This window comes from Poecilia reticulata, chromosome 21, assembly GCF_904066995.2.
Source record: "Poecilia reticulata chromosome 21, P_reticulata-male-v2, whole genome shotgun sequence".
Lineage (NCBI taxonomy): Eukaryota > Metazoa > Chordata > Actinopteri > Cyprinodontiformes > Poeciliidae > Poecilia > Poecilia reticulata.
Window position 1 is genome coordinate 2,291,515 of NC_088850.1, and position 16,070 is coordinate 2,307,584.

The 16,070-nt window shown below is 37.7% G+C and overlaps 2 pseudogenes across 2 annotated transcripts; both read left to right on the forward strand.

Annotated features, from left to right (window-relative positions):
• The first annotated feature begins 512 nt into the window (after positions 1 to 512).
• LOC145549848 (uncharacterized) lies at positions 513 to 5,360 on the forward strand (annotated as a pseudogene). The gene is made up of 4 exons (XR_014085699.1): positions 513 to 741; positions 844 to 936; positions 1,365 to 1,505; positions 2,754 to 5,360. The product of XR_014085699.1 is annotated as an uncharacterized LOC145549848 (transcript).
• A 3,830-nt stretch (positions 5,361 to 9,190) lies between these two features.
• Positions 9,191 to 12,483, forward strand: LOC145549835 (uncharacterized; annotated as a pseudogene). Its single transcript, XR_014085686.1, has 3 exons — positions 9,191 to 9,373; positions 9,806 to 9,946; positions 11,202 to 12,483. The product of XR_014085686.1 is annotated as an uncharacterized LOC145549835 (transcript).
• The last annotated feature ends 3,587 nt before the right edge of the window (positions 12,484 to 16,070 follow it).

Genomic DNA, 16,070 nt, shown 5'->3' on the forward strand with positions numbered 1-16,070 from the left:
TTTGTTGGTAATGTAGTGCATCGAAAGGAATTCTGGTTTTTGAAAATTCATTGGAATAAACAATCCAAACAAAAGTTAAATTGTGTTTTTATTACACCATTCTATGCGTAAAGAAATATTTCTAAAATAATTACGGCTCAAAATTATTCACACTTCTGATTAATACTAGATTTAAATTGATCTTTTATTGTTACCACATGTTTTTCTGATCAGAAGTAGGAATATAAAATGTTGCTTTTACAATATACACCTAATTTAAAATTTATTATTGAAATGCTGTTGAAAACAGAAAATGTAGATTGGATTTTTATTCTTAAGGAATTCCTCTTGTCATTTGAAATGAACTGCTCTGTTGAATGAAAATTAAGTATGCAAAAGGTATGGATACTTTTACGTCTAAATATTTATGAAAAAATATTTTCTCAAAAACTTAAGATATACAACATATAGACATTTGTAATACTTATATGTGAGAGAAAAGTTTTTGTACTTGTTTCAATATCTAACACTGACAGTCCTAACCAAATTTAAATAGTTTTCGCTCTGACAATAGAATAAAATCGCCAATTTTACCTGCACTCCTCACCAGTAGGTGGCGGCACCGGAAGGCTTATTTTTTTTTCCAACCCGCAAAAACCGCAAGAGGAAGAAGAAACTGAATAATAGGATTTCCTGTTTCTCCATCTTGGGTCGTGCGGGGACAACGCGTGCTGGTTTTCATGATTAGATGATAATTTTATGGTAAAAGAAACTGTAAATATTGTCATAGTTTGTTGAAATATGTTTGTACCTTCGCAGTAAAGTGTTGAGCAGGCAGTATTTTAACAGGATGGTGTGTTTCAGAAACGGATGGTGAAGAAGAGCCGAGTGCGGCGCAGAGCGGCCATTTCCTGCTGAGGATCAGTTGTGGGATCATCTGTGAACTCCAGCGTCCTGGTGAGCTGAAATATTGCTGTGGAATTAAAACTTTGATGAAATAATGCATGAAGTTCTTCCACACGCTTTAAATTACTGCTTTTGTCTAAATCAGCTCTTTGGATGTTGCTTGTAGGGGTCAGAGGCCACTGCTATGTTTGTTATGTCATTTATTTAGTCATTTTTCAGTTTTAATTATTAGTTTTACTTATTCTGTAAGCTTTAAACATTTTTTCTTTGGTTACCAAACTTTAGCCGATGTCTCTATTCTGTTTGTTGAACTAAAGTAAAAAGTACAATACTGCACATTAAGAAACCTAACTATTGTCCTGTGAGAATAACTGGGACTAACTAAATATCCTAATAGATGAGTTATAGAATCAGATTATATTTTACAATGATTTGTAGCTTTTTAACATGGTTCATTGTGTGGTTCCTGTCTCTCTCAGCTGGACCCACAAGTTGAACTCACCACCAGTTGACCAATCGCTCTGGTTGTGAAGAGGAGCGGTCTCCATTAGAAGAAATGGAGCATCGAGGCAAAACGCTGGAGGCTGATTTCAACCCCAAAGTCCTGCTGCATAGATTAGGTCTGTATGTTTTCTTATCAGTAATTGTTCAGGAGCAGCTTTCTGAGGTTTATCTTCTTAACAGAAAGTTGAGAAAATGTTTGTCTGTGTTAGCAAATTAGCTTTCTATCTGATGGAAGAGTGACTGAATCCCAATGCAAATATACGTTTCCAATTTGATTCATCATCATTCAACTTTTCTGCTGCTCTTGGTTCAGTGGAGCTCTGGTTCCTAAAGCCATTGAAGATTATGTTCAGGTCTTTGGCTTTCTTTTTCTAGATAACTCTTATCATTTAGGCTTGAAGTCGGTTATCTTTCTGATCTTCACCCAGATTGAACAAACTGTTCAAATGATGGTTGGAGTCAGACCCTCTTCCTCATTAGCTCTGAAACTGGGTATAGAGGCACTTTGGTCTGGGAAGTCTGCATTCAATCACAACAACGTAAAGAACCATGTAAGAATTATTATGATTTTAATCTTCTAATATCAAAAGTCAAATATTTAGACTGTTTTCTCAAAATTTTGACTTTTGATCTCAGAAGATTAAAGCCAGAATAGTTTTTTGTTTTTCCACTGACCACAAAACTGCTAAACTAAATCAATGTGAAATTATGTTCAGGTTTATTTAACTGTTAAAAAGGTATCCATTGAGTGCAGAAGAAACTATTTATTCACATTTTAGAGGTTTATTAATGGATTTTATAAACATGTTTTACCACATCCAGCTCTTTGAGGACATTCATAATTTTGATTAGACCCAAAATAGAAATTAATTTGATGCCCTCAGTTTATTTTAATCATTTCTGGGAAAATTATGTACCTAGCTAATTGTATTCTAGTGACAGACCCGTTTGGGTTTTACATTAAGCTTGTATACGCTAAACAAGTGGTGTGACTTTTATACTTAACAAATACTGTGATGCAGTTTTGTCCAAAAATGAGCCACATAGCTGGTTTATATAAATGCTGCTAGAGGTGAAGCTGCTGCAAGGAGGCAGGGACTGTGTGATTGTTCGGCTCTCCCAGCTCAGTTCAGTGCTTCAACTTTAAACTGGTCTTTGTTATCACTGTTGCTGGTGAAGAGATGCTATCAAAAACAGGCTTAAAATGCTGATTTCCGGTGGGGGTGTTGCCTCAGAGCGAACAAAATGGCAGTTCGATCTGAAGTCTAAAATTTACGTAGGATGGTTTTTAACTCAAGTAATGATGTGAATATAAAGCTGCAGTGGTTTCTTATGTTTGTCATTTGCTTCATTGGTTCCTGCAGATGCTCAGCAGATGTTGCTGCTTAAAGAAGATGCTCCAGAAGAACATGGTCCAGGTTTTAACTTACAAGGTCCAGAGTCTCTCCCACGAACCATGAATGAGGATGATGAAGAGTTTCTCCCATCATCTCGCCTTAATCGGCACCACATGCAAGACAGAGAGTTACCAGAAGATCACCGTGAAGCAGCAGAACCTATCAAGACTCAATATCATGGAGATTATTCCAACTCATCAGAGACTGAACTCATTGAGGAGGAGGAAGAAGCTGATGTAAATAATGTTCACTTTCAACTTGGACGATTGCCAGATTACAGACCAAATAGTAAGTACAGGGCAAATGACAGAAAGGTGAGCAATTCCCCTAAAGGTTCTCCAAACTTTGAGGATAAAAGGAAACCCTTTACTTCAAAGAAAACCCCAGACTCAATGAGGAAAGTTCAGGTTGAAATGAAGTTTATTTGTGATGACAATGGTGAAATATGTAATAGAAATCCAACATCAAAAGGACATGCAAGAACCATAGCAGGACGTGAACATCTCTGTAAATTGTGTGGACACACATTTAGCAACAGAAGAAACTTGGACACACACATGAGAGTCCATACAGAAGAGAAACCTTTCAGTTGTGATCTTTGTGGATACAGATGTAGCCAGAAGTCATATTTAAAGGTACACATGAGAATCCACACAGAGGATAAACCTTTCAGTTGTGATCTTTGTGGATACAGATGTAGCCAGAAATCAAATTTAAATAGACACATAATAATCCACACAGAGGATAAACCTTTCAGTTGTGATCTTTGTGGATACAGATGTAGCCAGAAATACATTTTAAATGTACACATGAGAATCCACACAGAGGATAAACCTTTCAGTTGTAATCTTTGTGGATACAGATGTAGCAGAAAATCAAGTTTAAGTGGACACATGAGAATCCATACAGGAGAGAAACCTTTCAGTTGTGATCTTTGTGGATACAAATGTAGTGTAAAATCAAGTTTAAATAGACACATGAGAATCCACACAGAGGATAAACCTTTCAGTTGTGATCTTTGTGGATACAGATGTAGCCACAAATCAAATTTAAATGTACACATGAGAATCCACACAGGAGAGAAACCATTCAGTTGTGACCTTTGTGGATACAGATGTAGCAGAAAATCAAGTTTAAGTGGACACATGAGAATCCACACAGAGGATAAACCTTTCAGTTGTGATCTTTGTGGATACAGATGTAGCCACAAATCAAATTTAAATGTACACATGAGAATCCACACAGGAGAGAAACCATTCAGTTGTGACCTTTGTGGATACAGATGTAACAGAAAATCAATTTTAAATGTACACATGAGAATCCACACAGAGGATAAACCTTTCAGTTGTGATCTTTGTGGATACAGATGTAGCCAGAAATCAAGTTTAAATGTACACATGAGAATCCACACAGAGGAAAAACCTTTCAGTTGTGACCTTTGTGGATACAAATGTAGCAGAAAATCAAGTTTAAATGTACACATGAGAATCCACACCCAGGATAAACCTTTCAGTTGTGATCTTTGTGGCTACAAATTTAGCCAGAAATCAAGTTTAAATGTACACATGAGAATCCACACAGAGGAAAAACCTTTCAGTTGTGACCTTTGTGGATACAAATGTAGCAGAAATCAAATTTAAATTTACACATGAGAATCCACACAGAGGAAAAACCTTTCAGTTGTGACCTTTGTGGATACAGATGTAGCCAGAAATCAAGTTTAAATGTACACATGAGAATCCACACTGAGGAAAAACCTTTCAGTTGTGATCTTTGTGGATACAGATGTAGCAGAAAACAAAATTTAATTCGACACATGAGAATCCACACAGGATAGACATTCTAGTTGTGATATTTTAGGGACAGGAAATGGGGACAAATCTTATTACAAATGGAAGTGCGAGGATTTGAGTTTCTCTGTGTTTATTTTAGGGTCTGTTTCTAGTGAGTCTCTGTGCTGTCCTGATTTCCCCTTGATTGTTTCCAGGTGTGTCTCGTTTCCTGATTACTCTCTGTATATTTAATGACATCTGTGTTCTTTGTTCCTTGTCGGGTCCTGGTCGTTTGTCTCATTGAGTGTAAAGTAATCTTGTAGTCTGGCTGTAGTTTTTTTTCCGTTGGTTTTTCCTGTTGCTACAATTTGTCAAGCCTTAGCCTTCCACTCTCGCTCTGCTGCCAGGATTTTTACATTTTTTTCTTGTGGATTATTGACATTAAAATCACCTTTCCTTCACTTCAACCTGGGTCTCAGCGTCTGCCTCACCACTTCCAAAACACACTTCATGACAGGAATACTGTAAGGAAAAACAAAGTTACTCAGCTGTGAATGTTGAACTCTATGAAACACTTATGACAATGGAAACTGATTTAAAATGGTATTGTTGTAGAGTTTATTGTGGAGATTTTCTGTGCTTTTAAGGACAACTTTTGCATTTAGGTACGTTTCTCTTCCACTAATGGTTTGATTTGATTTCTATAAGCATTTTATTGAATACACTAGGCATTTTCTGTTGTATTGCTGGAAATGTGATTTCTCACTGAGTTGATACTAATAAATCAGATTTCTTTACTGCATTTTTGTTATTGCTGTAGATACAGCTGTGCCACAGATGTTCTCTGATCTTGTTAGCGGTTTGATGATTCTGCCTGGTGGTGTATATGTTCAATAATGTAAAATGACTTCATGCGAGTTTATTTTCATAGGTTTGTTGTGCTTCAGAAAATAGTCTAGTCTAGCGGATCTCAACCTGAGCAGTACCGCCCTCCAGGGGGCGTTCAGAGGACGGCAGGGGGCGCTGGGATTCCTTTGGGGGGCGTTTGGTCGAAGGTAAACTTTACATCTTATAAGCACAACAATACCAGTTTAATCTTTGAGCAACTTTCTAAAATTGTATTTCGTAACATTAAATCATGCTTGGCTGCAACTGTATCAATGGCAGCTCTCCTATTCAGTGTTTGTAGCTTCTTGGTGCAGCTCCATTCTGCTACTAGTAGCTTCACCGTTTGAAGGCCGCCTGCTTCCATGGAAGGACAACAGAAAATCGCTCTTATGAACATGTAATTACTAAAATCACGATACCCTTACTTTGTATCCCTCTGAAAAATGAATCCATTTAACCCTCCTGTTGTCCTCGGGTCAAAATTACCCGCCACTGTGTTAAACCCCCCAAAATCCCTAAATGTTATTTTTTTAACTTGAGATTTTAAGACTTTCCTAGATTGGCCCATACATAGAAAAGTTAATGTTGTTTTTATTTACATTCCATGTAGCTGTACAAAAAAGGTTCAAAGATGGTCTTCGGGTCAAAATGACCCGTGAGGCAAATAGAGTTGAAATCAAGGTCACAGAGTTATTTCCAAACCACAAATGTAACAAAGTTTTAGTTGTGTCTCAGATCAATCAGTAGCAGAAGTAAACAAGGCAAATCAGGTGGTGTTCTCACAGACTTCAGAAGACACCTGTTATTTCAAGAGGTTATAAAGGTCCTGCATAACAGGACCCTGAATTGTGTCTGTGCTGAAGCCATGAGTGTGCGTTATAACACTGAAGAGGCTTTAGAGGCGATTTTCTCACATGTCCAGCAAGATAACTCTGATTCAGAAGAGGAAGCAGAGGATGTATCCGAAGAAGAAGATGGAGAGGAATACAACCCAGAGCATGATGAATCATCATGGCAAAATAACATGGTCCTCAGCGGCATATGACCAACACGGCAGGCATGCAGAACAAAACATTATAAAGATGACCCCAGAACCCACAAGGTATGCCGTTTCTCATGCCCATGATATTGTTTCTACATTCTACCTGTTTATCACACCAGCAATAGAAAAAATAATCCTGGAGATGACAAATCTGGAGGGTTTTCGCAAATATGGAGACAGCTGGAAAAAGATGGATGAGATTGACCTGCAGGCCTACTTAGGGCTGCTAATCCTAGCAGGTGTATACAGGTCCCAAGGTGAGGCTGCAGCTAGTCTATGGGATGCAGAGAGTGGAAGGCCAATTTTCCGAGCCACAATGCCACTCAACCGAGCCACAATGCCACTCAAACTCTTTCACACCTACTCAAGACTGATACGATTTGATGACCGTGAATCAAGACCAGCAAGACGTGTGACAGACAAACTTGCAGCCATAAGAGAGGTATGGGACAAGTGGGTGGAGCGGTTGCCCTACCTCTACAATCCAGGGCCTGATGTAACAGTGGATGAGCAACTGGTTCCATTTAGAGGTAATCTGTTTTCATATTTGTAATAAAAGTGATTTTCACTATTGATTTCTTTGACTGTTTTCTGTGACACTGATACTAATCACTGATGCTAATGTCTTTTGTCCAAAGGTCGTTGTCCTTTCCGGCAGTATATGCCCAGCAAGCCAGCAAAATATGGGATCAAGTCATGGGTGGCTTGCGATGCCAAATCAAGCTATGCTTGGAAAATGCAAGTCTACACTGGGAAGTCAACCAGTGGATGCCCAGAGAAGAACCAGGGGATGCGAGTTGTGCTTAATGTGACAGAGGGACTGAGGGGTCACAATGTGACGTGACAATTTCTTCACCTCTTATGAACTCGGACAGCAGCTCCTGAAGAGGAAGATCACCATGATTGGTACAGTTCGAAAGAACAAGCCTGAGCTCCCACCTGCACTGCTTGCGTCAAAGGAGAGAGAGGTCTTCTCCTCAAAGTTTGCCTTCACGCCCACCACCACTCTAGTTTCCTACCTCCCAAAGAAAAACAAGAATGTAGTTCTTCTGAGCACACTGCACAAAGACGGTGACATTAGTGATCGTGAGGACAGGAAGCCAATCATCATCCTGGAATACAACCACAACAAAGGGGGTGTGGACAACCTAGACAAGGTGATTGGAACATATAGCTGCAGAAGAATGACCGCCCGCTGGCCCCTGGTCATCTTCCACAACATCATTGATGTGTCCTCCTACAATGCCTTTGTGATTTGGAGAGACATCAACCCAACCTGGATGTCTCGTAAGCACAACAAGAGGAGGGTGTTCCTGGAGCAGCTAGGAAAGGCACTTGTAACTCCACTCATTGAAAGAAGGAAGCATGTCCCCCGCACAGAAGCCTCAGCAGCAGTTGTGAAAGCTGTTCAGAGTGCAGCAGCTCCTGATCAACCTGAGGATCCATCTACCACAGCCACTTCCCAGCTAAGCCAAGTAAGAGGAAGAGATGTCAGTTCTGCCTCAAAAGAAGGACTGTAAACACATACTGTGTGCTGCAGGTGTAGAAATATATCTGCAAGGCTGTGCACTTGCATACTGCCCTACATGTGCTAATTATTGAATGGGTTATGTTATTTTTCATATTTTTGTATTGTACATTTTCTTAAATTGTTCACTGGAAAAGTAAAAAAATGAGTCACTGAGATGAATAAAATGCATTCAAACTCCTTTTTGCACATTTTTTTATTTTCTTAAGCTATAGAAATTCAAGTGGAGAGGGAAAACTCAAGTATTCACACATTTTGTGGTGAATGACAATATACAAGATGAAATTTGGTGTTTAAAATTCAATTAAGCTGCTTATATTGGGGGTTTAGTGAAGACGGGTCATTTTGACCCGGAGGACACAGGGTGTATACAGAAAATGAGGACGACAGGAGGGTTAAAACCATGTTTCTGCTCCAAATTTAGTCTTTGTTGGTAATGTAGTGCATCGAAAGGAATTCTGGTTTTTGAAAATTCATTGGAATAAACAATCCAAACAAAGGTTAAATTGTGTTTTTATTACACCATTCTATGCGTAAAGAAATATTTCTAAAATAATTACGGCTCAAAATTATTCACACTTCTGATTAATACTAGATTTAAATTGATCTTTTATTGTTACCACATGTTTTTCTGATCAGAAGTAGGAATATAAAATGCTGCTTTTACAATATACACCTAATTTAAATTTATTATTGAAATGCTGTTGAAACAGAAAATGTAGATTGGATTTTTATTCTTAAGGAATTCCTCTTGTCATTTGAAATGAACTGCTCTGTTTAATGAAAATAACTAAGTATGCAAAAGGTATGGATACTTTTACGTCTAAATATTTATGAAAAAATATTTTCTCAAAACTTAAGATATCCAACATATAGACATTTGTAATACTTATATGTGAGAGAAAAGTTTTTTGTACTTGTTTCAATATCTAACACTGACAGTCCTAACCAAATTTAAATAGTTTCGCTCTGACAATAGAATAAAATCGCCAATTTTACCTGCACTCCTCACCAGTAGGTGGCGGCACCGGAAGGCTTATTTTTTTTTGCCAACCCGCAAAAACCGCAAGAGGAAGAAGAAACTGAATAATAGGATTTCCTGTTTCTCCATCTTGGGTCGTGCGGGGACAACGCGTGCTGGTTTCATGATTAGATGATATTTCTGGTAAAGAAACTGTAAATATTGTCATAGTTTGTTGAAATATGTTTGTACCTTCGCAGTAAAGTGTTGAGCAGGCAGTATTTTAACAGGATGGTGTGTTTCAGAAACGGATGGTGAAGAAGAGCCGAGTGCGGCGCAGAGCGGCCATTTCCTGCTGAGGATCAGTTGTGGGATCATCTGAACTCCAGCGTCCTGGTGAGCTGAAATATTGCTGTGGAATTAAAACTTTGAGGAAATAATGCATGAAGTTCTTCCACACGCTTTAAATTACTGCTTTTGTCTAAATCAGCTCTTTGGATGTTGCTTGTAGGGTCAGAGGCCACTGCTATGTTTGTTATGTTATGTCATTTATTTAGTCATTTTTCAGTTTTAATTATTAGTTTTACTTATTCTGTAATCTTTGAACATTTTTTCTTTGGTTACCAAACTTTAGCCGATGTCTCTATTCTGTTTGTTGAACTAAAGTAAAAAGTACAATACTGCACATTAAGAAACCTAACTATTGTCCTGTGAGAATAACTGGGACCAACTAAAGATCCTAATAGATGAGTTATAGAATCAGATTATATTTTACAATGATTTGTAGCTTTTTAACATGGTTCATTTTGTGGTTCCTGTCTCTCTCAGCTGGACCCACAAGTTGACCTCACCACCAGTTGACCAATCGCTCTGGTTGTGAAGAGGAGCGGTCTCCATTAGAAGAAATGGAGCATCGAGGCAAAACGCTGGAGGCTGATTTCAACCCCAAAGTCCTGCTGCATAGATTAGGTCTGTATGTTTTCTTATCAGTAATTGTCCAGGAGCAGCTTTCTGAGGTTTATCTTCTTAACAGAAAGTTGAGAAAATGTTTGTCTGTGTTAGCAAATTAGCTTTCTATCTGATGGAAGAGTGACTGAATCCCAATGCAAATATACGTTTCCAATTTGATTCATCATTGAAACATTCACCTTTTCTGCTGCTCTTGGTTCAGTGGAGCTCTGGTTCCTAAAGCCATTGAAGATTATGTTCAGGTCTTTGGCTTTCTTTTTCTAGATAACTCTCATCATTTAGGCTTGAAGTCGGTTATCTTTCTGATCTTCACCCAGATTGAACAAACTGTTCAAATGATGGTTGGAGTCAGACCCTCTTCCTCATTAGCTCTGAAACTGGGTATAGAGGCACTTTGGTCTGGGAAGTCTGCATTCAATCACAACAACGTAAAGAACCAAGAAAGAATTATTATAATTTTTAATCTTCTAATGTCAAAAGTAAAAAATTTAGACTATTTTTCTCAAAATTTTGACTTTTAATCTCAGAAGATTAAAGCCAGAATAGTTTTTTGTTTTTCCACTGACCACAAAACTGCTAAACTAAATCAATGTGAAATAATGTTCAGGTTTATTTAACTGTTAAAAAGGTATCCATTGAGTGCAGAGGAAACTATTTATTCACATTTTAGAGGTTTATTAATGGATTTTATAAACATGTTTTACCACATCCAGCTCTTTGAGGACATTCATAGTTTTGATATGACCCAAAATAAAAATGAATTTGATGCCCTTAGTTTATTTTAATAATTTCTGGGACAATTATGTACCTAGCAAATTGTATTACAGTGACAGACCCGTTTGGGTTTTACATTAAGCTTGTATACGCTAAACAAGTGGTGTGACTTTTATACCTAACAAATACTGTGGTGCAGTTTTGTCCAAAAATGAGCCACATAGATGGTTTATATAAATGCTGCTAGAGGTGAAGCTGCTGCAAGGAGACAGGGACTGTGTGATTGTTCGGCTCTCCCAGCTCAGTTCAGTGCTTCAACTTTAAACTGGTCTTTGTTATCACTGTTGCTGGTGAAGAGATGCTATCAAAAACAGGCTTAAAATGCTGATTTCCGGTGGGGATGTTGCCTCAGAGCGAACAAAATGGCAGTTCGATCTGAAGTCTAAAATTTACGTAGGATGGTTTTTAACTCAAGTAATGATGTGAATATAAAGCTGCAGTGGTTTCTTATGTTTGTAATTTGCTTCATTGGTTCCTGCAGATGCTCAGCAGATGTTGCTGCTTAAAGAAGATGCTCCAGAAGAACATGGTCCAGGTTTTGACTTACAAGGTCCAGAGTCTCTCCCACCAACCATGAATGAGGATGATGAAGAGTTTCTCCCATCATCTCGCCTTCATCGGCACCACATGCAAGACAGAGAGTTACCAGAAGATCACTGTGAAGCAGCAGAACCTATCAAGACTCGATATCATGGAGATTATTCCAACTCATCAGAGACTGAACTAATTGAGGAGGAGGAAGAAGCTGATGTAAATAATGGTCACTTTAAACTTGGACAATTGCCAGATTACAGACCAAATGGCAAATGCAGGGGAAATGTCAGAAAGGTGAGCCATTCAACTAAAGGTTCTCCAAATTTTGAGGATAATATGAAACCCTTTACTTCAAAGAAAACCCCAGACTCAATGAGGAAAGTTCAGGTTGAAATGAAGTTTATTTGTGATGACTATGGTGAAATATGTAATAGAAATCCAACATCAAAAGGACATGCGAGAACCATAGCAGGACGTGAACATCTCTGTAAATTGTGTGGACACACATTTAGCAACAGAAGAAACTTGGACAACACATGAGAATCCATACAGGAGAGAAACCTTTCAGTTGTGATCTTTGTGGATACAGATGTAGCCAGAAATCAAGTTTAAAGATACACATGAGAATCCACACAGAGGATAAACCTTTCAGTTGTGATCTTTGTGGATACAGATGTAGCCAGAAATCCAGTTTAAATAGACATATGAGAATCCACACAGAGGATAAACCTTTCAGTTGTGATCTTTGTGGATACAGATGTAGCCAGCAATCGCATTTAAATGTACACATGAAAATCCACACAGAGGAAAAACCTTTCAGTTGTGATCTTTGTGGATACAGATGTAGCCAGAAATCAAGTTTAAATAGACACATGAGAATCCACACAGAGGAAAAACCTTTCAGTTGTGATCTTTGTGGATACAGATGTAGCCAGCAATCGCATTTAAATGTACACATGAAAATCCACACAGAGGATAAACCTTTCAGTTGTGATCTTTGTGGATACAGATGTAGCCAGAAATCAAGTTTAAATAGACACATGAGAATCCACACAGAGGATAAACCTTTCAGCTGTGATCTTTGTGGATACAGATGTAGCCAGAAATACAATTTAAATAGACACATGAGAATCCACACAGAGGATAAACCTTTCAGTTGTGATCTTTGTGGATACAGATGTAGCCAAAAATACAATTTAAGTGTACACATGAGAATCCACAGAGGATAAACCTTTCAGTTGTGATCTTTGTGGTACAGATGTAGCCAGAAATCAAGTTTAAATAGACACATGAGAATCCACACAGAGGATAAACCTTTCAGTTGTGATCTTTGTGGATACAGATGTAGCCAGAATCAAGTTTAAATAGACACATGAGAATCCACACGGGTGAGAAACCTTTCAGTTGTGATCTTTGTGGATACAGATGTAGGAGAAAACAACATTTAATTCGACACATGAGAATCCACACAGGATAAACCTTTCAGTTGTTAACTTTCTGGACCTGGATGTATCCAGAAACCAATTTTAAACACATGAGAATCCACAAAAGATAAACATTCTAGTTGTGATATTTTAGGGACAGGAAATGAGGACAAATCCTATTACAAATGGAAATCACATTTAAGTGAGATTTGTGTTTCTCTGTGTTTATTTTAGGGTCTGTTTCTAGTGAGTCTCTGTGCTGTCCTGATTTTCCCCTTGATTGTTCCCTGGTGTGTCTCGTTCCCTGATTACTCTCTGTGTATTTAATGACATCTGTGTTCCTTGTCGGGTCCTGGTGGTTTCTCTCATTGAGTGTAGAGTTATCTTGTAGTCTGGCTGTAGTTTTTTCCCGTTGGTTTTTCCTGTTGCTACCAGTTGTCAAGCCTTAGCCTTCCACTCTCGCTCTGCTGCCAGGATTTTTGCATTTTTTTCTTGTGGATTATTGCCATTAAAATCAACTTTCCTTCACTTCAACCTGGGTCTCAGCGTCTGCCTCACCACTTCCAAAACACACTTCATGACAGGAATACTGTAAGGAAAAACAAAGTTACTCAGCTGTGAATGTTGAACTCTATGAAACACTTATGACAATGGAAACTGATTTAAAATGGTATTGTTGTAGAGTTTATTGTGGAGATTTTCTGTGCTTTTAAGACAACTTTTGCATTTAGGTACGTTTCTCTTCCACTAATGGTTTTATTTGATTTCTATAAGCATTTATTGAATACACTAGGCATTTTCTGTTGTATTGCTGGAAATGTGATTTCTCACCGAGTTAATACTAATAATCATTTCTTTACTGCATTTTGTTATTACTGTAGATACAGCTGTGCCACAGATGTTCTCTGATCTAAATTTGATTATTCTGCCTGGTATATGTTAATAATGTAAAATGACTTCATGCGAGTTTATTTTCATAGGTTTGTGCTTCAGAATATAATCAGCGGTTCTCAACGTGAGCGGTACCGCCCTCCGGGGGGCGTTCAGGGCGCTGGGTTTCCTTTGGGGCGTTTGGTCGAAGGTAAACTTTACACCTTATAAACAACAATACCAGTTTCTTTGAGCAACTTTCTAAAATTGTATTTCGTAACATTAAATCATGCTTGGCTGCAACTGTATCAATGGCAGCTCTCCTTCTATTCAGTGTTTGTAGCTTCTTGGTGCAGCTCCATTCCTGCTACTAGTAGCTTCACCGTTTGAAGGCCGCCTGCTTCCATGGAAGGACAACAGAAAATCGCTATTATGAACATGTAATTACTAAAATCACGATACCCTTACTCGATCCCTCTGAAAAATGAATCCATTTAAATAAAGAAATCCCTCCATGGGTGATTCACGATAAAGGGCATTCATTTTATAGCGTTAACATCAGTGCTGTAAGTGGTCCGGTATGAAGCGGGTGATGGAACAACACAGCACTTTTAAATTTCAATAATCAGGATACCGAAATTGTTTCCATTGTTTTAAAAGGTTTATGTCAGTCTGCCTTTTCCCCGTCGATAAGTTTCCTGAACGCATCACACCATAGTTAGTTAAAACATAAACAAAAAAGAGACGCACATTGCGCAAAACTTTGAAACGGGAGAAGCGAGACATAAAACGGAGCGACGAACTAGATGTGAATTATGTCATAAAAACAGAGAATCCGACACTGAACAGTGAAAAATCGACACATGATGTGAAACATGACGATTAGGAGGCGCAGCAGGTGATGAGTGAAGATTACTGATGGTGAATAAAGGATAAAATAAATCTAGCAACAGGAAAGAAACTAAAGTGGACATAGCAATAATCCAAGAGAGGACAATACTAATCAAAGGAAACTAAATGGAAATGAATGAACAAATGCAAGAATAAACTATGAAATTAAAGTAAACACGGAGGAAAAACTGGTATGGCAAGACCTTCGCTCAATAATAATACAGAGGACTGTATGGCAAGAATAAACAAGACACTATTTCCAGATAAAAGGTGAAATAATATTGATGAAGTGCCATGGGTTTGTTGAGACCATATCTAGTACTGAGAATAATTATCTTCCAGACCATAACAGTAAATAACTGATCACTTATTTATGTTTTTAATTAGAATTGATATATTTATTTCTCAATATTATTTTTCATGTCAGTGTTAATGTCATAGGCTGATGACTCCATGACACTTTCAATTTGAATCATTAGGATTTGATTAGAACCAGATTTGTTCTTTGTAATTTCTGTCCAGTAAACTATTAATCTAAATCAATAGGTTGATTTAAAAGATATAATCCATGTTTCTGTCTCATGGCATTAAAAGGATCTGGAACTTTAATTTTTCCACTGAAACCTCTGGTTTCACATAAATGCCATGTGATGAAGTTTTGGATGATACTCTGATGTCCCATTCTCCTGAAGGCAGCACAGAGCTGCACCACCAGAACCCACAGAAAACTGAAGAGAAGAAGAGCTATGATTAATGTAGTTACAGTTCTATCCATGTTTTAATGTTGCAGAGCTCAGTCGTTTTGCAAATAGTTCAAAGTTTAAACTGGCATGTTGAACATCTTTTATCTGCTCGTTTATTTAACAACTAGAAAATGGCAAGAGCAATAATATTTTTTCCACTGTGATTGGTGCTGTTTGGCCTACCAATTTTAACTTGAATGTTCATTGCATTTTTCGTGAAAATAATTTCTATCCCCATGGCATTTTTGTTCTCGGGAAAATTATTTTTGATGATAAATACAGAAACAAATATGAAAATCAAAACATCTACAACAGTGATGGTATTATTAATAATAAAATTAGAAAATTCCGGCAGAAATTTTACGGGCATGCCAAAGTGTGCCCGTCGGCTTTAACCCAGCATTATGATGCTAAAAATTTGCATTAATGCTAAAGAAAACTGCAATGTAGTAAAACCTGTGGAGAGGCAGAAGCATGTTGACTAAGCTGTACTTGTAAGTTTCATTATGTTAAAATTAATGCATAAGCTAAAATTAGCCAATTTGCTAATGTAGCCTAAATGCTGGCAGTAGCATGTGGAGCAACACGACCATATGTTTAATTTTACTTGCTCCATTCAGTATACTAAGCATGTCTAATTAATAAGAAATTTAGCTAATAGCTAACTTTAGGTGAAAGGCTAGTGCTAAGTCAAGGGCAGTGAAATGCTAATATTTGTGCTAATGTTATCCTGAGGAAAACAAACATAAAAAATGCTAATATTATTGCACCACCATAGGCGTGCACTAATGTTGGAGGAATATTGAAGCTTTTATTTTGAAATAAAAGCTTCAAATAAGTAAGCTCCATTTTATATGACCACACTAATTCAACGTGAAACAGTAGTTT